Source organism: Mastigoproctus giganteus, chromosome 7 (genome assembly GCF_048544385.1).
Source record: "Mastigoproctus giganteus isolate SK-2022 chromosome 7, ASM4854438v1, whole genome shotgun sequence".
NCBI lineage: Eukaryota > Metazoa > Arthropoda > Arachnida > Uropygi > Thelyphonidae > Mastigoproctus > Mastigoproctus giganteus.
In genome coordinates, this window is record NC_143581.1 from 210,327,365 (window position 1) to 210,352,881 (window position 25,517).

The 25,517-nt window shown below is 39.0% G+C and overlaps 1 protein-coding gene across 1 annotated transcript in view; it reads left to right on the top strand.

Annotated features, from left to right (window-relative positions):
- The window catches only part of LOC150083646 (POU domain, class 3, transcription factor 4-like), a 66,145-nt gene extending 42,461 nt beyond the window's left edge, over window positions 1-23,684 (top strand). Inside the window, exon 2 of the transcript XR_016547212.1 lies at window positions 23,661-23,684. The gene's annotated coding sequence lies outside the window, so the exon portion shown is untranslated. The remainder of the gene's footprint in view (window positions 1-23,660) is intronic.
- The last annotated feature ends 1,833 nt before the right edge of the window (window positions 23,685-25,517 follow it).

Sequence of the window (25,517 nt, forward strand, 5' to 3'; positions counted from 1 at the left end):
TACGCCTCCTTTTCTAAGGAAACAAGAACGCATTGGAAACATATATACGAACAAGAAAATACTATTGAATTAAGCCTAATTAAGTTTACGCTAAACTTTAAAGCTTTTAAGCTAAACCTTATTAACTTTATTAGATAATCGGAATATTTTTGCCGTCTTCAATTTATCTTATACGATCACCTGTCACTATTCATTTCTTACTAACCCTAATCTGAAGGTGAGTTTTCCAGTTGGGTGGGGTAAACGATGTTCGATCTGTTTGACGCTAAAATCGCCGTCAGATGCGATGCACCTGCGGACTGTGTTTATGCATTTCCTTTAAGCGCTTCTTAATCCATCTGACTTTTCCTGGCCTGTGACAGACATTGAAGGATGAATGATCCCGTACTTCAGGAAGTGACGATTGTAAACTATTTCTGTATGCACTTCATGTAAATACTGTGACAGGTGGCGCTCGGATCACCTTTAACCGACACTGTTATGTGTTCTGGCAACTGCTCCATATAGGCAGATTGATTGACGATGTTTTCTGTATCCTCAAAGATATCTAAAATAAAATAAATGATGTTCGAGAGGACACATGAAGGGTTTCATTTCAAACTGGAATTATAAAACTCTAAACTAGCAAAAACATTTTTAATTTTTGTTCGAAAATTGATTTTCTGTACGTACTAAGCCTAGTTAGGCTTAGCTCTGTATCCAAATAAGTAATTAGTCAAATACAAAAATATGGCATAATTAGGCTTACTGCAGTTATTTTTAATGTTACGATGAACACAGGCCCCTTTTTATCTTTTTCTTTAATTCTTTTTTCCATTAGTGGCGTGTATTTGGCCTACATATTAATAATCAGTAAATTATACTGACTTCATATCTGCGTGTCGTTTAGTAAAGTCTAGACAGAATACAGTAGTCGGCAATATCGATTTAGGGGTTTATTTACGCTATTTGTTTATATATACATTACATAACAGTGTTGGACGTTGCAAAACAGTCTAGCTGGGATACGACTCATAATAATACTGGTGAGGGTTTTTCTGAGATCACGTAGGTAGGGCGTTCATTCGATATAGCTTTGCAATTTGTAGGGACTATGTTTCGTGGAATTAGAGAATTCTGGGAATACAGTATTTGTGCGATGGTTCTGTCCCACGCGATTAGAAATATATTGTCCCAGAATAGAACTCAGCGCCAAAGAGGAAAACTAAAAAGGCTATAATGGGGGGAAATCGTATTTTTTTTTTGGGTATATACATTTGTTTATGTGCATGCGGAAAGATCAACAGCTTTAAATAAAATAGTGGGCATTGAAATCTCACGCAGTTTTAATTAATTAGCAAACATGAAACTGAATGACTCGGATGTATGCAGTTCCTCACTAACCAGGAAGCGCCTCCGTAGCCAGGTGGGAAGGAGCAGCAGCAGTGCGTAGCACACACTTCTTGATTAGACCGGGGTTCGAGCCAAATACAGAGGATGCGGAAAGGTCAAGGGAATGACCACCGCATATATCTGGAGCAATGTGGCCTTAGCTGCTAATGCTCCAAATAACAAACAACTAACCAGGAATGTTGCGTTGTTTTTAAAGTTCTTGAGAACTCAAAACAAGTACATCTGTTTCTCTTTCACACTGAGATCGCGCAAGAACATTCTTCATCCCGGCAGTGAATCAACTATTTGTTCAACAGTTCAACTGTGCGAAGACAATGCATCATTACACAACTATTAGCTCCTTGGAGTCACCCGTCCTCAAACAATACACACGTCTTCTCCCAGACCTTCACAGCCCATCCCTAGTCCATTCATAAATCAGAATAATACAAAGAAAACATCTCCAATCAAAGATTGTTTAGACATTGTTTTCGGCTGCTGTTGCTGTATCTGCCTATGGGAACAAGTAACTCTTGATTATATCTAGGGCTGTGTATAGTTTCTGGGACTCAATAAGCCTTGAAGATTGCGCTGGTGCGTGAAAAGCTAACAAGGAAAGCTGTTTTGTGTCATATCTGTGCCTGCAACTTCCAGGTGTTTCAGACAAGGCTGAGTGATATCGGCTATTTTGATAACGCCAATAATCGTATCCATTTCAAAATTTTCCAACGTGTACAATTATTCATGCATTGTTGGCTTCAATGAGCAATTGCATGATGTTTGGATTTAGCAAAGCTCCTGATGGTAGGCGAAGTGATTAATGGATTAAAAGCCAGAAAGACACGATAAAGTTTTAAAGCGAACATCATCGTCGTAGTAGGGTGAATAGGCGATTGGGTAATACAGATTACTTTCAAATACGTTGTCACGACTACCGCACATCTAATATGAAAGAGCTCACATACACAAATAGCCAACAACATCATTGGCAGAGAAACGCGTTTGGTAGCGAGCAAAAATAAACAACAAAACAAATAATAAAAAATGCCCGGATCACGGTTTACACGTTAATGTAATGAAATACCCAATAAACCAATGCGCCTTGTGGTAACCCTGGCAATATGAGATTTCACATGCTGAGACACGTAGCTCGCGCTTATCTGAACGTGCTGACACTAGTGAAATGAACAACAGGCTCATGAAGTTGAAAAAAAAAAAAAAAAAAGAAAAAGAGAAAAAAAAAAAAAAGATTGCGCAGCACGGAGAATGTGTATTGGGATAGCGAATAGCATTGTGTGTAAATCTCTCTCTTTGACTGACGACTTTAATTGCAATTCTGAAATAGCCGATCTTCAGCTTCATCCTGGCGGGTTGCTTCTAACTCCGATGGCACGTTCCCCCCACTCGCCCTCCTCCGTCCCTACTTCTAGCGGGAATCAATGAGCTGGAAGGTAACCAGGAACTGTGCCATTTAATCTTGGTAAAACACTCACACGCTGTGGTGTTTCATTGAAGCCCGTCAGCAACGCTGATTCTTCGTTGCCTTGTCGACTCTTCGCGCCAACGAGGACCACTTAGCCGTGTGGCGAGCGTCTCTAGTAAGGCCCCGCGTACGAGATCGCAGGCGATCCTGATTAACTGCCACATTAAGAGATAGCGGCGGTAGAACGCTAACGGAAGTCCGACGTCATTTGAAGGAAATAAGCCGACTGTGGGGGTAAAACGACACCCCCACTGACTAACACAGCGATCTGTTACACCAAGCAGTCAATCGCTCGGCATTTATTTTCCTATCCACTTTCGGTTTTAATTGCTCAGTGTTTTCCGACTGTTCAGATCTCTTTGGGGGGTCTTACGGATGCTCTAGAAGGATTGATAAAGCCAGAAACTATCTGGGTGACCTATCTTATCGATGTTGTTTCATCCAGGTCTGTATTTATATTAGGAATCACATCTAATTTGATTTTCTGAATATTTTTCCACTGAGGCAGTTTCAATGCTAGCGGAAAAAGAAGAGGAGATTGTTGTTCTGCCTTATGATGGTAACTGTACAGTCTTTCAAACAATTTAGCAATTTTGACGTTCTACTATCCAATACTGAAAGACTAAGTATGGAAAACAGCTTCTGATGAGGATAGATAGAAATCCCGAAGTTAAAAAGAATGGTGGATCTGTTACGTAACTGACTAATCTAACTATATCTGCAGGAGTAGAAGTCGAGCGATCGTGCTAAGACTATTAATACGACCCATCACATGTAAAAGGCTTTTCAAGCTCATTACCATTCGTCTTACACACACCTGATCTTTTCTGACGCCTTTCTTGCTTCATCTACGAGCTCTATTGGGATCACCACGATTTCGTACACCATCTGTCGCCAATGTCCCGCACTAAATGCATTCTACCTCCATCCAGTGTCATTAGCGTATGGCACAGACCAATTTAATGGGCACTCATCGCTTAGGAAAAAGAAGATCCTTGTATCAGCGTTAATGTTCCGAATGGGAGGTGTTTAGCCAGCACGAGAAGTGTGAATGTATCATCGGAGAGATTAGACAGTTCGGGGAACAGTGGGAAATTGAAGATAGCGATCGGCAGTAGCCACGGTAGAACGAAACATGTCAATCATCTTGGTGTACCCTCTCCGTACGAACTTCCTTCACGTCTATCCCAACAGACCCCTCCCTCCCTCCCTCCTCGTGCTTATTCTTCTACCTGACAGACAACGCTACTGATAACGGGAAAGGTGGACTAAACCACGCGCTCTTCAATGAGATTCTGTCAAACAGTTTACATAGTCCCTATCGATAGCCGCAGTAGAAACGGGCGAATTGCAGACATTATACAAGGCACGTTCTACAAATTACCTTTGGGTACAAAAGGTTCTTGCACTTTCTTACAGTGTATTTGGAATTCCACCTTTTGTCTTAGCTACTCCAAAAACAGTACATTAACAGTGTACTATAAAATATTTATTATTCTTTCGTTGTCCACAGGGTATCTTTAGAGTTATCATATTATTCTTGTCGCAAAGTAGATTGTAGTAACTAGAGAGATTCATTGATTTTATGATTGTCTTTTTAAGTGAATCTTTTGAACCTTCAGTCTTATGAATTTTTACTAATGTGATGCAGAAAGTGAAAAAAAAAAAAAAAATAGTACCAATAAGAATAAAAGAGATAAACATTAGGAGAAGAGAGATAAATCGTCAGATTTTATAAAGAGGAGTCAAGTTGATGGAAAATGCAAGAGATAGCACGATGGAAAGAAATGAAATGTGTTGGAGACAAGGAAAAGGAAGAGTGGTTTTTGAGTTAGATACAAACAGTTATATTTATAGATGAGATAAGGACTGATAGACAGACTAGATTAAAGGTAGATTAACAAACGGATGAAAAAGCAGAAAGGTAGACTGAAAATTAGAGTAGTTCGATTAATGAAAAAAAAAAAATGGACTAAACATAAAGAATGATGCATAGAAAAATGAAAAAGCTGTTTCGAAAGAAATGTAGTGACAGGCGAAAAATATGAAGTAAGTAACGCATCACCGTAAAATTACAGAGAGACAAAAGCCAACTTCGACTCAAGAGCAAATGGCGTTATCTATATTAATGATTGAATAGAAATTTCAACATATTCTTCGTTGTAATTACAACAACTAGATATTCAACAAATTACAACATATAATTTCACAAGAGATTTTCCAAGGCATATGATTCAGAAATCGCCTTTCCTGGCTATTCTTTAGTGAAAGATCACATGTTTACACAAGAGAGAGAGAGAGAGAGAGAGAGAGAGAGAGAGAGAGAGAGAGATAATCTATTAACATAAACAAATATATTCAGAGGCATGTTTGCATTACTTCGTGAACATGATAAAGTGCGATATACCAAGGGGCCTACTTTATTAATTGATAACTGAGTAACGTTTGATTTGTATTGTCCCTACAGGGTACTTCGCCGCGATTGAATCCTATTAGAGGTCAGTCTCGTTCCCAGAAATTGTCCGTACCCCTCCTGGTGTTCAAAGCTCAGATAAACACCTTATAAGCTAATTACGATCACCAGGTCATGTCCATGGTTGCCATTCAAGACAACGAACGCATGCTACGATGTCCGATAATGCGTTGGTCAATAGCCACGGGCCCTCAACTGACAGATACGTTAGAGAGGCGAATTCCAAACGCACCCATGGCGATCGTAAAGAGATGTGATTCGAAGAGCTTGGGGAAATAGGGCAGTGACTCATGCGCAGTGCTCTGGACCTGCATGGGAAATAAATCAGACACGAGATTACCAGTTCGTAACAGCTTCTGTTGGTAATATTAACTCCTGTCTGTCTATCGCAGTCTCTGTCTTTCTGTTTTGTATCTATGTACAGTTTTATTCTGCATTAGATATTGTATTAACTTGGCCCAAGCATCTTATGTGTATCAAATTCATGATGATTTCCTGTACTCGTATTTTTACTGCCTGTTCTGATTCACCACGAATTTTAATGGGAAGAAACAAATTTATTATTGATTATATTATTTCTATATAATTTGGAAGAAAAATTCTTGGAGCATTGTTAAGAATAAATTACAAAACAGCTAAACTAGAAATACAGGCAACTTATACGAATTATAAAGGTTACCGGGAAAGAATCTGACAAGAAACACATTGCGTTTCTGTGTGTGAATCAGCTGCTAAGACCTTAGGTATCAGCATTTCACTGGGTGTACAGTGACATCACACAGTTCTCTGAAGAAGGATCATTGCTGTGTACTACCACATATTACAAATATGAAATAGTATAAGAAGCAATACATAAAAGACTAAAACTAATAATCAGGAGATCTCACTACATGTGGATTCCCCTCCCCCTAGCATCACAAAGAACTGGGGAAATTTTATTTTTGTGAATTCCACTGATTAATCATACTTAGAGAAAAAAACAAAACAACAGTAGTAACGACAAACTCGTCGTCGCTAATCCGAAACTACAGTGAAAAGTTCCAAATTAAACCCTATGGAACATCTATAGAATAAAATGGAACCAAACCAACACGTCGACACCTCAACTGGTCAGTGTTCTGCAGGAGGAATGGAGAGCTGTTACACGCTGCAGTCTACCGTTTGTTGATGGAAAGTCTACCCAGGAGGGTGGAGCACACCACAGCTACCAAAGGGGGATCAATATGCTACTAAAATGAATGGCAGTGATATCAATGTGGAACCGACGTGTGTCGGGATATTTTTGTAGGGTAGTATATCTTTTAAATACGGATCAGATACCTTCCCTTTTGAGAGGTGCTATATATTTGAAAGTAAATAAATAAAATAAATTTTCTGTTTATACTCCGGGACGATCAAACAGTCAGAGGAGTTAACAAGATAGACAGAATACAAGAAACAGCACCGTATTCAGCAGTCACGGGCTTTAACTCCGGTCACTCAAGGCACTTATGCACCCTCGCGCCTGACCACTAGGCTACGGCGGCCCCAGTAGTGCAATGCCGAGGAAACTCACTATTGCATTAATCAAAAACCATCACAAAAACAGAAAAAGACCAACAGTTTGGTCTTTTGGGGTTTTTGTGACGGTGTAACAGCAAGATCACAATCACTGAAGAAGCTGGGAGAAAGCATTCGCGAAACGTATGGTTGTTAGATTATTAGTAGCTTATAAACTTTGCGCAAGTGGAAGTGAGTTAATTTCAAGCAATTGATTCCTAATATCTATTAGAGTTAAAATTTCATTCCAATATAACCGCTTTCATATGACAGTTGAGAAATAGCTTGAATCGGATATATTAAACCCTAGAGCCCAGATTTTTCTATTCAGTCAGGTTAAAGTGTATATTTCTGTATCGTCGTAATAACGATCCTTAATATATGAGTGAGCCAAAACTGCTAACTTATTGCTATAGGAAACATTTCCTTGCTGTATTCAAAATTGAACAGACAAAAGACCATTTTAGCAGCACAATGGGGAGGGGGAGCAAAGCGATGATAAAACTAATCGCTGATTATTTACTTAATCAATAAGAAAGAACAGACATTTACTATCTGCTATTTCTGTTATTTATATAATCATTATAAGCCTGTAAATTAAAAAAAAAAAAGATATCTTTCTTTTGTTCGTTCTATCTTTCAGAGAACTGATATACGTAAAAATGAGCACAACTTGAAGTGGTATAAATATTCTTGTCATTAACTGACTCTCAGAAAATAAAACTGGGGCATGAAAATCAGTAAATAAAATATATTTCAATGTAATGAAATAAATGCAGTAATGCAATAAAAACTCAGTGAAAAGTAGCTAAAAACAAATAAAATTAAATCACTGATAAAGATAAGAACTTATAAAATAACATGCATTAAAAGCGATTAGATCACAGTTCTTCTGTGATTCTTATCGCAGAGAAACGGTAGTTAAAAATGATATTACAAAGAACCTGCAAGCTTAAAAGCGATAAGATCATAGTTCCTCTGTGATTATCGCTTTTAATGCATTTTATCTATAAGTTTTTAGCGTTGTCAGTGATTTCATTTTATTTGTTTTTAACTATTTTTCATTGACTTTTTATTTCATTACTATGTATATTGTAGTTTGTATTAAAATATATTTTAATTTACTGATTTAAATGTCCTGGTTATATTCGTCGAAACGGTTTATAATCAACGTCCTTCCAGACACCGTGTGGAAAAGACCTACATTCGAATTGACGAGAGAAACTTTTATGTGTCTTTCTCCCATACAGTGGTCGAGTTAGTCAGTCTCTACTGGAGTAGTATGTTTTTTTATCTTCAGGAAACTCGCCTTTTTCTTTTTTTTTTTTTTTTTTTTTGGGTCTTTTTTTTTTTTGCCCAGCAAACAGACAAATCAATCAGAGAACACACGCGCAATTTACAGACACGATACACTACGGATGCAAGAGTAACTTGTTCGGATAATCCGAAGTTGAAAACGTTTATTTATTTGTAGTAAATGGGGATATGTGAACAGACTGATGGATAAACAATAAATATAAGGTTCTTTTCCTTTTAGAAATCAGCCTGAAAGAAAAGTAGTAACCTAAAATGTTTCCTTAAGCAAATTAGTTACAATAGTGATCGATGATCAGAAGCAGCGAATTGAGAATTGTAGAAAAGAAACACGAGAGCGTCTAAATAGATCTCGTTCGCTTTACCCGAAACAAGATGGGCTCACAATGGCTGACGTTCTCGGTTAAGTTTGCTTCCTTGCACAGCTTCTACAATTACAAAACCAACTTCTGTCATGTTTTTAAATTCAGTATTTACTGTATTCTACTGAAACGGTTTCTTAAACAGTTTTCATAGTGAAAAGAGCTATCATAGGAGTTTCGAATACGGCATTTTAGAACAAACACAAAATGCATCTTTTTCTCTGCCACAACTAAGTAAACTGATCTTCGCACCCAAGGTGATGCGTGGAATATAATACAAGTTTGCCAATAGAGGGCAACTTTATGCAGAGGACATATTAGCAGGGTCCACATTACCCGAACTTCCTGTCACAGAAGTCGACTCTGTCTGCCAGTCTTAACCTTTTACAGTATATTGTTATCAAATTTTCAAGTGCTCCAATGCTTAAATGAAAAATCATAGATTTCGGTCTCCTACCCATTCCCACTCCAAAAAGCCCATGGTATCAGATCTTTACTACTTTAAGGTTGGGGAGAAGGGTATTCTAACAGATCAATGTTCTGTCACCTCAAAGCTGCTTTTCCATCTAACAAGTTCCTCACAATAGATCCAAAATTGTTGTTGTTCCTGAATTGCCAACAATAATTGTTGGCAATTCAGGCCATAAGACGTCACCGTGTTTCTGTCTGTGAATTATGTATGTTTTAAAGGCTTGTCTATCTGTGCAATGATAAATTAGTGAGAATACTGAGAATAATTCAATAATTCTCCGGAAAATACCTCCGTCTGAACTTAACCATCCCAGCTTGAAATATTACTACTGGTATGTCATCTAAATAAGGAACCAATGCCTCTTGCAACGCTGTGCGATATCTAATGCCTGCATAACATTCTCTTCACAAAGATTTTTCTTTCTTTTTTGGGAGGGGAAAAGAGGGTGGTACTCTCTGAAACGTTGCAATAAAGTTTCAGTCTATACCTCCTCATGGTATGATACTTAACCAATCCAATGAATCGCTGGCTTGGTATAGGCTTCTGAAGGTGTTTTTCATGGAATAACCAATGTACCTCCTGGATTTTTATAGAAGCATGCAGTACGTATTTCTCTCTTCCTCAGTATAAGCAACCATTTTCTACACAAGAAGCTTTCTAGATTTTTCTACTAAAAGCCGTCGATCATTCATTGGCCTAGCATCAAGAGTATGAGAAGCAAAACACGAAACAAAAAATGAGAATGACATTAATATCGAGGTGTGATTTCGTTTTACGGCAAACATGTCTCAAGTTTTCTCACTGACAGCAAGAATGTCAGATAATGACGAAGACTAATTCCTACTCCGTCATATAAGAATGATCCTAAGATACAGATGAGCAGGGCCGTGAAAGAGGGACGCAGTGGATGCGAAACATCCAAGTTCGAACACAGGAAGTGAGGGAAATAAAACAAACGTTTTAGTTAGTTACTGGGAGGCAAGCCGTAGCCGAGTGGTTGGGTAAAAGTTATAGAGTAACTTACACCTTGTGCTAAAATCCAAGTGATATCGCAAAATACGGTAATCTTCTTGTGTTCTCTATCCCGAGGGTCACAAATTAGTTTCTCTCGCGGTCCGTATTAGAAGAAGTGTAACTCATCGCCGTCCGGATTCCTTATTATCTTGAAATCAATAAAACGCCAAATAAATATTATAATAACATTCATTTTATTAATTATTAGAGAACACTTGGTGATAACATCTATAATTATATCGCAAATGTATTTATTAATCAGAAAAAAATCAAATAACTTTTGTTATACACAATACTTAATTGAGAGGTATTAGATATAGGCGTGGCGTACTACAGTGAACTTCATCTTCTTTGTTTTTTCTTTATTAACAAAACAACAAGCGGCCCCTAGCCAGAAGCTGGCAAATCCGCTATGTACATGCATACATATTATATACAATGATATACATAGAATCGTGTTAATTACAATGTCATAAGTGTAATGAACATGAAACATGTTCACACAGCAAATCACATCACGCAACTAATCAGAAGTATAAATTGTGGCACAAAGAACCACAAGACAGCAGTCTTTTTCTGTCCTAGGAAGAACGAAAACTGCACCCACTGGAGGTAGTGCTATATCAGTGGGTGCTAGCTAATCCTGTATCCACAGCTGCCCAAACTGGGGTACCAGCTAAAAAAAAAAGAAGTAGATGGCAGATGATATCAGTTTTAAGAGATATCGATAGACCTTGCAGGTGTTGGATTGGTTCCTTGTTATTGATACGTTGAAAGACTTGAGAAGAGTTGCTTTCTTTTGGTGAAAACAGCAGAGGAGAATTGTTGTAGAGCTGAGAACGATTGAGAATTTTCAGTCAGTCTCGCTTCATTTCCTTCACAGAAGTTGCTGACAGCAGCTTGTAGTGTAGATCTGTCGTCGTGGTACAGGCTGCAGCGATACAGAATGTGCGTCCAGGTTTCCTCAGCGCCACACAAGAATAGATTGGTGTCAAACAAGCCAAATTGAAATAGTTTTGGAGTTGATGGAGCCGTGCCCAGTAAGTGTATATGATGTTGTTAAGCTGGGAGAAAACCATTGGCGGACGTTCTTGTTGAGATGGAAGGTAGCTGCAGGAACAAAAGAGCGGGTGACTTGACCAGTAGCACTGAAATCCCATCGTGATTGCCGCACACTGATAAGTTCATTCCAGATTCTCCGTTTCTCGTCTTTGATGTTAGCAGTTAGGTTGCATGAGATGCCGAGAATCTCGCCAGGAACTCTGTGCTTTAGACGATAGCATAGTCCTTTGAAGATGACATGCAGGTCCAGTGGTAAGACTCCAGCAAGGACCTGCAGGCCCGGAGCATGGCAAGCAGCATAATCCGTTGAATAGAGATGAGCTTGGAACGGAGTTTAACATTGACGGCTCTATGAAACCAGACTTCCGAAGCATATGTTGTTATTGGTACGAATACTGCTGTATAATATAGTAAGAGAGTCTTCTTATTTAGTCCTCAGTCCGATTTGGAAATGCGGATAACTGCTGCAGTGAACTTCTTAATCTTCGAGGGGAGGTGATTAATATGAGAGGAGAAGGTTAACCTGTCATCTAAAATTACGCCAGGATGTTTTAATTCAGGTACAAAAGGGATTTGCTTACCGTCTATCTTTATATTAGGAGGTCTTCTGTAATCTAACTTGCCCTTAAAAACCATCAGTTTGGTTTTTGTGGCAGATATCCGCAGTTTATTTATACTTGACCACTTGATTAGCTCAGAAAGAGTTATATTGGCTGATTGTTCTAGTTGAAGACGCGATCAACCTGGAATTAGAAGAACCAAATCATTGTCGTAGGCGAAGGTAGAGATATTGTCAGGTTTTTGCATGAGCCAGCTGTCCAAAACTATGTTCCAGAAGATGGGTCCCAGAACTGATCCCTGGGGGCATCCTCTTGAGATGGTCCTTGAGAGAGATTGCTGTTTCGAGATTACTTGGATGAGTCTATTTTGGAAGTAGCTTCTAATAACTTGGGAGCACTTGGCTTTGGTAAGACAATTGAGATCGCTCTCCCACCAGAGGGAATCGAAAGCTCCCTCGATGTCAACGAATATGGCCAATTCATATTTAGCCCTCGAAGCTGATATGTGGTTAACTAAAGAGACCAAGGCGTCTTCACAGGATTTTCCCTTCTTGAAGCCAAATTGGGATGGAGACATTAAGTTTTGATCTTCAATTAAATCTGCTACTCTGGGTGCTAACAATCTTTCAAATAGTTTGTCAAGGTTTGTCAAAAGAGAGATGGGTCTGTATGCTTTGGGATCAGATTTATTTTTGTCAGGCTTGTGAATAATTTTGATCAAAGCTACCTTCCAGAGATTAGGAAGTATCCCCTCAGTAAGACATTTGTTGTACATAGAAGTATTTCTGGAAAGATTTCGGCAAATTTGATAAGTACAGCCTTTTCCACAAGATCAAAACCTGGACATTTATGGATATTTATTTTGCTTAGGGTCAGCTTTAGCTCGGGAAGAGTGAAGAGTTCCGTTTCATATGAGAAGTGGTAGGTTGAGTTGCTATTCCTAATAGATATTTGTTCTGGAGTTTCTGTGGAGAGATCGTCCAGGGTAAGCAGGCGATCCAGGATGGCGTTAACTGAGCTATTCCAGTTAGTGGTTTCTGTATCGTTGTTCACTACAGTGTTGTACACTTCATGAGAGTGAAACTTGTGTTTGCTAATTTTATATAATAGACCCCAATCAGAATTTCCTGTGGAGTGAACTAAGTATTGCCTGGAGGCAAGTTTTTGTTTTGCAATTGCATTTACGTATTCTTTCCGCTGGTCTTTATAGATATTTTTTAGTCTGGTGACTTCTGGTTCAGGCTTCTCCGTTGAAAGTCTCTGCGTGCTTTGTGTACTTTTTTGCGCAGAGTAGAAAGTTCAACTGTCCACCATGGAACTGTAGTATGCTTGCTAATTTTCTTCTTAGCGGAGCGTTCTGTAGCAAGAAGTAAGGCAGCCTGTATATAGAATGCATATTCTAGGCATTGAACTGGTTCAAAGACCGGCGAGTGTCAAGGTTAAAATCCTGGTGAATTGAAGACATAAATAAAGGCCATTTGATGGTTTGATAGAAAATCTTCTAAGATCTTTTGGAGGAGGAGGAGAAGGAGGGGGGGACCTGTAGTATTTGGAAGGAGAGATACCTTAAAAGTGATTGCTCGGTGGTCTCTGTTTGTATAGTCAGTATGTATGGTCCAATCAGAGATCCTCCAGGAAATAGCGGACGTTGAAATGGTTAAATCAATGTTTGATTCTCCGTGGACGTTTCAGAAGGTGTGCGGTTGGCTGGGTAAGTTGTGTATATTTAAATTGTAGGTGAATAAAAATTCCTCGAAAATCCTACCTCTGTTATCCAAGACACTGCTGAACCATAAGAAAGATTTTGAGTTAGAATCAGTTGAAATTATTAAATATGTGGGATTTAAAGTAGCAAACACCTGTTCTAGATATCTTTGTGATAAATTGATATCTTCTGATGGTGGACAATATAGTGACAGTAAGCAGAATGAGAAAGTTGATGTAGAGACTAAAATACAGGTGGAATTTTGATTACACAAGCCAGAGATAACAGTGATATCCAGCTTGTTGTTGAATATGATGATGGCAGATTTCGGATCTGTTTCAGAGGACTGAATGATTCTTGAAGTCATGGGATATCCCATAACTTTGGAAGATTGCCCATAAAAGTGCTTAGAGACATAAGGTTCCTGAATGCATATAAGATCAAATAAATTTTCGGTTGCAATGAGCCTGATCTCATCAGCAACGCATCTAGAGTGTTGTGCATTGATTTGCATGATTGTAAATTGGAAGAGACAGTCTGGTTAGCTGCCTAACTACGCAGAGAGAGGCACACTGCCCATCTCTGGTCTCGAGATCGCTTGTACCGCTGGTTGTTCATTATGATTACCAAACGATGGCATTACCAAGAGACCTGCGGGCCAGATAGCTGTGTTTAGATATCTTTCTATATTGGGACCTTTGATCTTAATCCGGAAAGAGGAATAGGATGGATGCCTGGTGTGGACCTTGATGGGGGTACCTGGTATGTCGAGCTGCTTCAGAAGGGTTTCAAATTGTTCCACTTGTTTCCGGGCATAGTTGACTTATACTATAGGTATGTTGTGAGGGTCTGACGGCTCCGGAGATTTCTCCCATCTCCGCGTATGTTCTATGTATCGAGTGACAGTACCCTGTCTATGCCAGAGGTTTAAAAATAATGTATGGGTCATGTGGTATGTAGTTTGTTGTGCCCATTGTTCATCCGGCCTGTTGGCCGCCGGGCCCCCAGTGGAACCCGGCGTTACCATACCTAGCGACGGGGACGCCGGCCAGGTGTACCAAGAGACTAATTATACTCTGGCAGGTTCTGCCACTTACTTTCCTGGGATTTCGGTGACTAGGACCTAAAATAAAGGTTGGAGTGACTTATAGTGTGAACTTTATCTGTCAGCAGACTGTGTTAGACTAGTGTGACTTCCACAAATCTACATACGGGGGGGATGCACCTCCGCCATTCGGTACTTGTTTAAATACTACGATGTTCTCTAACTAATATATACGTGTAGCTGAACTGGGTACAGGGAATAATCATTCATTTAATTATTAAATGAATTAATTATTAAATATATGAATTATTAAATCGTATAATAAAATAAAATTAGGCATATTTCAGAAGTTTTGTGGCATCAGTAACTGCAGTAAAGTATTCAGCATTCACGCTCGATTTCTTTAATGTCATTTCAAATTAAAGGAGCGTAAAAATATGAAACACTAAAATAATTATTCTATGTACAAATTATTAACTTATATTCAGATCACTTGCGGTTCGTAACATATCGTTGGCGATCCGCCAACTGGTGATCTTTGGTCTATCTTGTAAACTCCTCTGATTCTATGTGGCCGTCCGTAGTATAAACGGAAAAGAAAAATCCGCATGATACCAGAAATACTATAATATTGTTGTCTCTATCCTGCAAACTCTTCTAACTCAAACGGCTGTCCCGAAGTATAAACAGAAAATGTATTTATTTTATCTAAAAATAATAATGATAAATAAATAAAAGAGGTTCGGAGAATTCATTGCAAACATGAATCTATGGAGCCACTGATAGCTTTCTTACTCAACGCCATCAAACTGTTCTTGACGTCTGTTCCTTTCTATGATGATTCACAGGTTGTAATGATTTCCACAATCTCTCCATGTTATGATTCTTCAAGAATAAGTTTACAGGTTTATCTCAACTGATCAGTGAAGAGCGCATGACTCCAGCATTTGTTATCCCAATTAAGGGATGGGGAATAGCTGCTTTACTCCAAAAATAAAGTAAAGCTAATTAGCCGACCTTGTTGCCCTTCACCTTAGTTGATAAAATATGTGAAAGCGATCAGACCCGCTGTTTGGATCCTCTTGTCCATTAGACTAGGCAACTGGATACCGACTGAATCTAACTAGCTAAGTTTAAGAGGTGTAGACTACCTGTAGCCTTATAGAAACCCCTTCCTGAATTCTTTCAGAATTCAAGAAGAGGTTTCTATATTTCGTCACTGTCTTTTCGGTGACAGTGGCGAAAACTGCCATACTAAGCGCACCCGAGAAGTACTTTATCTATCTACTCATATATTATGTCTCTGTAAATTGCGTGTGTTCTCTGGTCAGTTTACCTGTTTATCTGGACGAAAAACCAGAGTTTCAGGAAGAGAAAAATCTTTCTGTCCTCTCCTGAGACCAACTAACTCGGTCAGAGTGTGAAAAAAAGTCCATTAAAGTTCCTCACGTCATTGACAGGATTCAAACCCAGGTCTTTTCCAGCGGGTGGAGTGGGAGAAAGGTGAATATAACAACTGTGCTATCCGCGAAGACTGTGACCGTGGTAAGTTTAACCCAAGTTGATGATCTATAATCTTTATAACAGCTTGATTATGGCAATATATCGGTCGTTCTATGAGGAAGTCCTAGGCCACCCTGGAACAGGTTTTCATAACATATATCTTTCTTCTTGGAATTTTTTGCATATCTTGATTACTAAACTGCGATCGAATAGTTATGTTGTAGGGATTTCGCTCACTTTTTTACCACTTATTGTCCCTCCACCTCAAAGAATCATCGAAAACAGTTTTTTTTTTTTTTTTGAACTGCTGGTCAACTAGAAGTTTTGTGAGTCCACGAAAGTATTATTATTTACAATTATTTTACCAGTCCATGGTAGAAAATTTCGAAAATCCACCAGTCCGTGATACATTTTGGCATTCCACGTGGCAGCTTAGTAGGCATGAGTAGAGCGCCATCTGTCGCTCGTTTGAAAAGGTCTGAGTTCCATGCTCAGACCTTTTTAAACTGAACACCACACAAGAATCGGAATTGCTGGCAATGACTGGGAGAATTTCTGAAGTCCTCTTCAATCGAGGCTGTAGTTAGCTGATCTCAGGCGCACCGAGTAGGGGTTCTCCCATGTGAGTTATTCCGAGGACTTTTCAGCCCGCACAAAGTGCAAACCGGCCTGTGAATACACGTTTCTATGGGAAAATACACACAAACAAGTATATGAACAAAAAAAAAAAAGCTCCCATGCCATCGAAATAATAATTTGAATTTTTTTGCCCGTTATATACGGAATCGCTATGACATTTTCGAAAATGCTGGTGAGACAAAATTCGCAGTTTGCACTCCAGAGACGAAATAAAGCGGTTCGATTTTGAAGTATTTTAATGTGATTCCTGTCTTGAGAGTTTGAATGAAGTGTTGTGTAAGTTAATTCAATACATTATATTCGGCATATATTGTAATGTTGGTATGTACAGTATATTTCGAATATAATGTGATCTAATCGAATCTAATCAAAATATTTTGTTCAGTTACAAATAATAAATTTAAAAAAATAATGATTTTTATTTATTATTTTAACAAATTATCATACAAGTATACGTACTGTGCTAATTGTATCGCATGTCAAGAAGGTGATTACACCTTGAATTTCGCTTAGACTACTTCTCGACTTCTGTCTTATTATTCATTCGCCGAAACCTTCAGAGGGACTGACTGCAGATTCCAACTTCAAGATGCCGCAGCTATTTCTGATCCTTCAGAAGCACTAAACAACCTTCGAAGGAATTCCGAATGTGGACCAGACCCCATAAATCCATGGTTGAATAGGGTTCGCTCACACATGAATTTAGAGAACTTCAAAGCACACTCCGCTGTTCTTTTTTCCCTTCTGCGAAAAGCTTCGAAAACATTCATAACGAAGCCCAAGGAAGCAACTTACTAAATGCTTCCTGCCACAGTAGTTTAGAATGTTTGGTGTGGTTGTTTGTAATTTGCGCTGAGGCAACTAAAGGTTATGAAACGCGGTATATCGTGTGTGTAAACTGTGCATATTCTATAATCGGCTGCCTCTTTGCCGGGATGAAAAAAAAATTATGCGATACTCATTCGAGACCAACTAACTCAGTAAGTTTTCCCTCTCGTCCTAAAAGGAAGTATGTTCTGAACTTCGGCCGGAGACGGAAATCAAACTCGGGCCTTGTGCACAATGTAAAAGATCAGCAACCTATTCACTGCTATACCGGCGAGATGTACCCACGGTTTACAGTGTACAGAATGTATGATGTGTCCAACTTCTGCTACAGAGTTGGTGTTCTCGTTCGTCTAGAATACAGATTCTGAACGTATCTAGCTGTTGGTCAGTCGACCATTCATCGGTAGTGAAACAAGCCTTTCTAATAAAATCGAAATTCGGCACAGGCTGCGACGTTCCGCTGACTCACAGAAAATGGACATACAGGTTCTTAAAAAATCCTTCTGCGCTGCTGATTGTACTAGTGTGCGTGTGTGTCAAATTATACATGAGCAGAAATTATGGATATCACTGGTCCGCAGTCCTAAAGGTTTGAGAACCATCTCCAGAAGGCGATATAAATTGTTATTTCTTCATCCTGAAGATTGCAACCAGTAAGTAGTTGGTTCCTGTACGTTGACCACGTGAATAGCACAGTGGTTATAATCACCGTCCTTCCCACACCGGATGGAAAAGACCTAAGTTCGAATCCCATCAATGACGCGAGGAATATTTTTGGGTTTTCTTCACTGTATGACTGAGTTAGTCAGTCTTACGCGAGGATAGAGAGGTTTTCCCCTCCTGTTAACTGAGGTTGCTCTTCCAGCAAATTGGCAAACCGACCAGAGAACACACGCAACTTACGAATATAATACACATGGTTCGGATGAAGTTCTCTCGGGTAAGCCTAATACGACTTTTTTTTTTTTTTTTTTTTTGTTCCTATATGTTTTAAGTGAGCGTATAGGAACAAAAAAAAAAAACTTGAAAAGAATGGAATTGTAATGACTAATCCCAAACCCTCTTTGTCTCGTCGATAATCCGTGCTTGTTCTAAATAAATCTCTACGTGTTGATAATTACAGCTACTTTCGGACATGGATTCGTCATCTTATAAAGAAAGAATTGGTCTGTATTCATACTGAAAATGCGTGACGCTATAGCGGTTGCAAGCGCTACATACTAACTCAAAGTTTTCACAGTATAGCCTATTCCTTGCATCATACACACAAAAATGGATCCATATTCTGAGTGTATATCTTGTAATAATATAGGCACTACGGAGAGGAATCATCACATATTTCAAAAACAAATAATGGTAAAACTGCTTAAGTTATTACCTTGTGGTTTTCGGAAAATGATGTTGGCTTGCAGGCGGAAGCGTTCGAAGCGGTATTACAACTCACAGAAGTAAGGTTACATATCTGTGGAATAATTGCTTAAAAGCGCAGGCGATTTTTTGTCATCTAGGGATCGAAATTGATGGACCTCACGCACTCTCTTTACGTGCCACCAGAACGGCGAGAGTGACATCAAGTGAGCATAGTGGCCATGGAAAGGGTTCACTTTTCCCAAATCTGCAAGGAAGCACTTCACTTCGGTTGTATTTGTCATACATTTCTAGGTTGTAGCTGGCTATTGTTAACTCTGCAAAGGAGATCAGACCATATCTGGTCACATAATCACTGTTAAGGAGCTTGCCAAGAAAAACAGTTTTCTGAGATAGTCAAAGTGAAAAAGTGGTCTGATGATGGTAGAGAAATCATGTCCCGCTTTGTAATCAGATTCTATCAGGTTCTGCACAGCTTGGAGTTTTGAACACATTAAAAAACATAAATAAAATTTGAGATTTATTTTTAATTCTGGCGAAATCCTCAAAATGATAATATACAGGGCGTCTCAAAAATATTGGTATAAACGTTTAGGGGAGGTAGGTAACATCTAAAGGAATGTGAATCGCATAGGAATCCATAACCGGAAATGTCACGGGAAAGTAGTAGCAGAGGCACAAGAAGCAGAAATGACACAAGACAGTAAATAGTGGCAAACATTTATTTGATATAATATTAACAATGGAGTACGAGATGGAAGCATTTCATGATGTTACAACAGATGCTCAAAAGGTTCTACCATGAGACGCGATGCATGGGTGACACCGACGCAGCATGGATTGGCGGACACAGTCGAACACACCTGGAGTTTCTTTGACAGTAGCAAAGCGCAGACGAGTCTCGCCACGAGATCCATTTCCGTCTCCACAGGCGATTCATACACGATAGATTTGAGGGCTCCCCCCCACAGAAAGAAATCAAGGCTCGATAAATCAGATGGGCGTGGGGGCCAGGCAACGGGTCCACCACGGCCAATTCATCGACGCCCAAAACGCCTGTTCAAATGGCCACGAACACACCTTCCATAATGGGCAGGCGCCCCGTCATGTTGAAACCAAATGTTGCGTCTCACATTTGCTGGAACATCGTCAAGTAACCCTGGTAGAACTTGTTCAAGAAAGATCCGATATTTAGCGGAGTTCATGCGGGATGGTAACAGGTATGGGCCGACTAAGCAGTCACCGACCATACCTGCCCACACATTTATTGCGAAGCGATGTTGTGCCGCATGGGGGCGCACACCGTGTGGGCCCTCTCTTAATCCATACACTAGGTGCATATCTGCCAGCTCACAGTTCGTATATCGACGCATGCTCTTCGTGTGGCGACTATTGCTTGAATGAGTAAACCAGAAATGTTTCCTCTCGCGAACCGATGAACAGCGCCGTGTCCGACTTGCGGTGATGTTCGGTTATGGGTTCCTATGCGATTTACATTCCTTTAGATGTTACCTACCTCCCCTAAACGTTTGTACCAATATTTTTGAGACACCCTGTAGAGGTAGTTTTAACCAATATGTATATCAAGTAAAATTTTAACCATTATATAAAGCAAGAATAAAATCAAACTCATAATCCAAGAAAGATGGTAACTTCTTATTTCCCTCTCTTATGCTACAAGAAATGGCGAATTATGAGAAAAAATGCTATTAATTGCAAATAACTTTATCTTTGCGATATGATCCACGGATTTTTAATGCTTTCCCATTAATTTTAGATGTATATTTTTTTAAAGCTCGCAAATTAAATAAATGCAAACGACGTGAAATGGGATAATATACAGTGAGTGGCCACTTTGTTGAGTACATCCACCCTTTTCAGGAAATGGAGCGTTCCTCCAGTACAGCAACAACATCATGGATTCGTACCTGGAAAAATAAAGCATGAGAACAAATACATGCGGATGTGTGTTCGTGTCTTATGTAAGGCGGCCTCTAAACGTTAGTTCATCTTACAGATACTGTGCATGTGAAATTCAGTGTAAGAATGAGCAAAACGAAATTTAAGCGACTTTAAGCGTGGCATGGTAGTCCGCGTCAGATGCGCAAATATGTGTATCTCGGAAACTGCACTCTGCTCAGGTTTTCAAGTAAAACTGTGTCTCGAGTATATCAGGATTGGTACAATATTCGAATAACATCCAGCCACGCGATACTTTGGTTGGAAACAGCTCGTTGATGCGAGAAGCGAATGGAGAATGGAGAGGCTGACAAGACTTGTGCAGGGCAACAGAAAGACAGCGGTCAGTCAAATAACAACCTGGTAGAACAGTGGTAACCAAAGAGGCATTTCAGAATGTACACTTCGTCGTACCATTTCACGGATGGCTATCGCAGCCGATTCCACTCCTGTCAGCAAAAAACAACTTGGATACGGCGGCCTTTATCTGGAAATTGTTTGCGACCTGCGTATCCCTTCATAGTTCCAGTGTAGTCATCTGCGAAAGGATTCACCCAACAGGATAACACGCTATGTCACAAAGTCAGAATTGTACAGAATTTATTCCAGAAACATGAGAGCGAATTCAGCCTACTGCGGCGGCCTCCCCAGTCACCAGATCTCAGTCCAATTGAGCACCTGTGAAAATGAGGTGGAACGAATCCTTAGACTCTTCGGAGCAGAGATCACCGATCATCCGGTTTGCAGCAAATGGGGGGACACAGTTGAGTCAACATTGACCTGTATCCTCGTGCCACGCTGTTTGACATTTCGTCAAGGACATGCCACGACGAATCAAGGCTGTTCTGAAGCCTAAAGGGGCATCTGCCCGCTATTAGGTAAATGGCGAGCAGATACTCCTAAAATGTACCTAATTAAGTGGCCGCTCAGTGCATTTTGGAAAGGACATTACGTGGAATACTTGTAATATAGTTTATGCCAGTGGCAAATCTAGTAAGCGGCGATCGCCTCCCATAGAACTTGAGTAAACAGGAACAAATACTGTGTGCGTTTCGATATTCAATCATATCATCATCGTTATATCATCCCTCTCCTCCCCTCCCCTCCCCCAAAAACCCTTTTTTATTTATTAGTAAAGAAAAACTGTCTGGATCTGACTGATTTATGCAGGGTAAACACGAATTCCACGTGTGAGTTTTTGAAAATTTAGTTTACTGCAGGATTAATCTAGTGATAATACACACTATCAAGCACATAATGTATTGCCTCACTGTTGTACTCTGCTTACATTTCTGGATCTTTGCCTAATTCTATCCTGAAGACTATTGCGACGTGGACTCCGTGTTTTCCCTATAGAAACTACTCATACGAATAGTTTACTAAACTACTCATATATTAGGAAAAAAAAATGAAATAATCATGCAATATAAAAGAAATATGAAAATAAATGCAAATTTGCAATAGATACAAAAATAGATAAATCGGAAGAAAATAGTAGATGAAGGAGTATCCTTTTGAGTATTTTTGCACGTCAGCATACGTATTTGGAATAAACAGTTCATTATGGCGTGCTTAGTGCTAAACAAAAAGAAAGTAAATGAAAGTAAAATAAATAAACAAACAGAATAACTAAACGTTAATTTCTCCCTCCTTTGAAAGGCCAAACTGGTGTAAATATGATGTTAAGTGAGCCTTTAATACTAAATAGCGCATACCGAAAGAAAGTGGTCTGAAGGAATTCCATCAGTAAAGAAAACAGCCCCAAGGGCATCAGGTATTTTACACGCAAACGAACAAGGAAATCAATTTGTTATTTTGACTGAGAAGCAAGAGGAAAAAAACTCGGTGATCGAGCTAAGGGTCATGTTTTTAAACACACTCTACAGGGTAAACACATTTGTAGAGTCTCTCTAAAACGCTTTCTCCATAAAAATGCATTATTTATCGTAATGGGCAGAATAATTCCTTCATCGCCGCCTTTCGCTGCAGATCCTTCGTTGGAAAAAAAATGTTTCGGGTTATTCTGCTGACTTACATTCCCGACTCTGCTCGACACCGAACACTTGGTCACAGCAACTTAACAGGGTGCCCTCCTTCCAGCTGTAATGAATTTTAACTTTACACTCTGGGACAGAGGAGTTTGTACTTTTGGTATTTACACTGGAAACTGGTTGTACAGATTCGAACAAATGAAGTGCTGAATTTTCTACCTGCATGCTCCCACAATCGAATTAAACATTCACAATTTGTAATACTCAAAACACAAACTTTTCTGTTCCGAAGTATAAACTAAAATTTTGCTAAATAAGATTATTTGGTATAGTTCACCAACTATATTAAAAACAAATTATTAACGCAATATCATCAATCTTCAAAACAACGCAAAATGATCGAACAAAGTATTAGGTCAATACTCAGCGTGACATATGTATTCCTAAAATATTAATTCTCTATCAGCACAGTATTACTTACATCATTAAAATTATAGAAATACAATGGTTCCCAACCTATGGTATGATAGTGGTACACAGGTGAAAAAAAAATAATTAAAAAAACTCTGTAATACAAAAAAATAATAAATTTTTTCCATAGTGCTACTCAAGTTATAAAAAAAGTTAGCCTCTGGTGTAGACCATCTCTGTAAACCAAATTATTTGAATCAACTCTGAACCGATGAAACCGAAATCGTCTTCTGCAGCATCTTTCGAACCATCTCCTACTCAATAAATGGATTTTCTTCAGGTCTACTGTGCACGAGAGATACTGCCAATTTGCATTTGAAATATGTATACACTGTACCCTCCCGAAAAAAGCTTATACTTTTAGGAAGGCAGTATATTCTATTATAAGTTTTCGCTAAAAAAAACAGTTCGCCTGTATAAAATCCCTTGGTAAGTACAGTAACTATAGTTTCATTTGTGGTGCAATAGCCTAATCTCTATAATGATCTATTTGTTTTACAGAAGGTGTAAAATATGATCATGTGATCACTCTGACGATATCGCTGAAGAAATTTAATCAAAGGTAACGTATTTTTATCTAATTTTTGATTATATTAAGCCTGCTTCAGAACTGAAAATAAATGGTTGTTTGACTGTTAGGTTTTCTTACAGCTCAAAAAAGATATATTTATATCGGTAAGCAAGAAGTGTGAAGGTTTCCATCCCGTTTTGACGAAGCAAGTACGGTAGTGAGTATTACTGTCCAAATTATTATCAAATAATCCTAGCAGCTTGCCATGTGATGCTGTTATTTTCATTTAACACAGTGTGACTTTTGGTTTGATAAATGTAATTACGAGAATGGTTCAAAAAATATTTTATTCATCATTTTATTACCACGTTTTATTGTGATAGAAAGAGGTTTTTTTTTTTTTTTTTTTTTTTGTCCTGATACCTTGAAATCTCTATAGCAACCACACAAACTTTGGTTTCGACCTGACAATTTTTTTTTTTTTTCTTTGCAGCGCTGAATGAAGACAAGTATCACAATGGATAAAGTTGAATACAGATTAATGATTTGGTTCTTCTTTCTGCAAGGGAAAACACCCGAAACGATTCACGAAGAAATGGAGATTACAATTCTATTGCACATAGGTATAAATAATTCAAATGTGGAAGAATGAAGAAATCCTAGGACGCCCAGCAACTGCAGTAATAGAAGAGAGCGTTGCAAAAGTTGAGATATTAATCCTGGAAGACCTCCGTATTAGCATCAAAGAACTAGTTGCAGAATCCAAATTAGTGTAAGTATGTGGATAACATCGTCCACCATCAGTGGCTTATAAGTAAAGTGTCTGCTAGATGTGTTCCCAGACTTCTGACTCCCTACGGGAAGGAAGGAAAGAACATAATTTGCACATGAAATGTAATGTTCCAGGAAAAGCAAGAGGAGCTTTTTCACGGCTAGTCACCATGGTTGAAACTTGGATCTATCACTATGACCCGAAATGTCAACAATAGACGCGTGCAGAATCACCACCCACCCACCACAAAAGGCAAAAGTGTACCCAAGTGCTGGCAAGGTGATTCTGTCAGTTTTTTTTGGATCAGCAGAGTGTAATACTAACAGATTACCTTCAAAATTGGTGTACTGTAACGGTGTGTGGCATAAAAGTGTCACTGTGAAGAAGCAAAAACTGCCAGATGAGGGTGTGAAAAGAAAAAAGACGGGGAAAGTGGTCAAAAGGTGTGCGCCTGCTTCACAACAATGTCCCTGCTCTTTACTCGCATGCTACAGAGAGGTATGCCCACAAATGTGGGTTTGAAATAATGCCGCATCTTGCTTATTTTCCCGACCTTGCACCCTCGGATTTCTTCCTCTTTCCTGCCCTGAAGCCCTTTCCTCATGGAAAACACTGCTGATGATGAAGAGAGGATTTCTACTGCCGAGTGCGGTTTGACGGACAGTCAGAGGACTTCCATAAAACTGGCTTGCGGAAGTGTATTGAGAGGTACAAAATATGTCATTTTGTCTGGTGACTATGTTGAAAAAGTGTAATACATAGTATTTGTTTCAACCTTCTATCACAACTACTTCTGGGTGAATACAAATCATCTTTTCTTTTTTTAAACCGCACCCCTCGTGATATATCGACTGATAAATTATTTGCTTTACAATTAGTAAAACTGAACGGACTTCTTGATCCTTCTAACATACGCAAGTTCTTTTTGTTAAATAAATAGTGATGGAAGTGGTTTACTGTGCAAACAGTCCAGAATTCCTCTGCAAAATGCAACATCTAAATTGACGAACCTCAAGGAATATCAGAACGACTAATTGCTGTCCTCTGTTTGCTGGTGACATTTGCTGTCACGCCT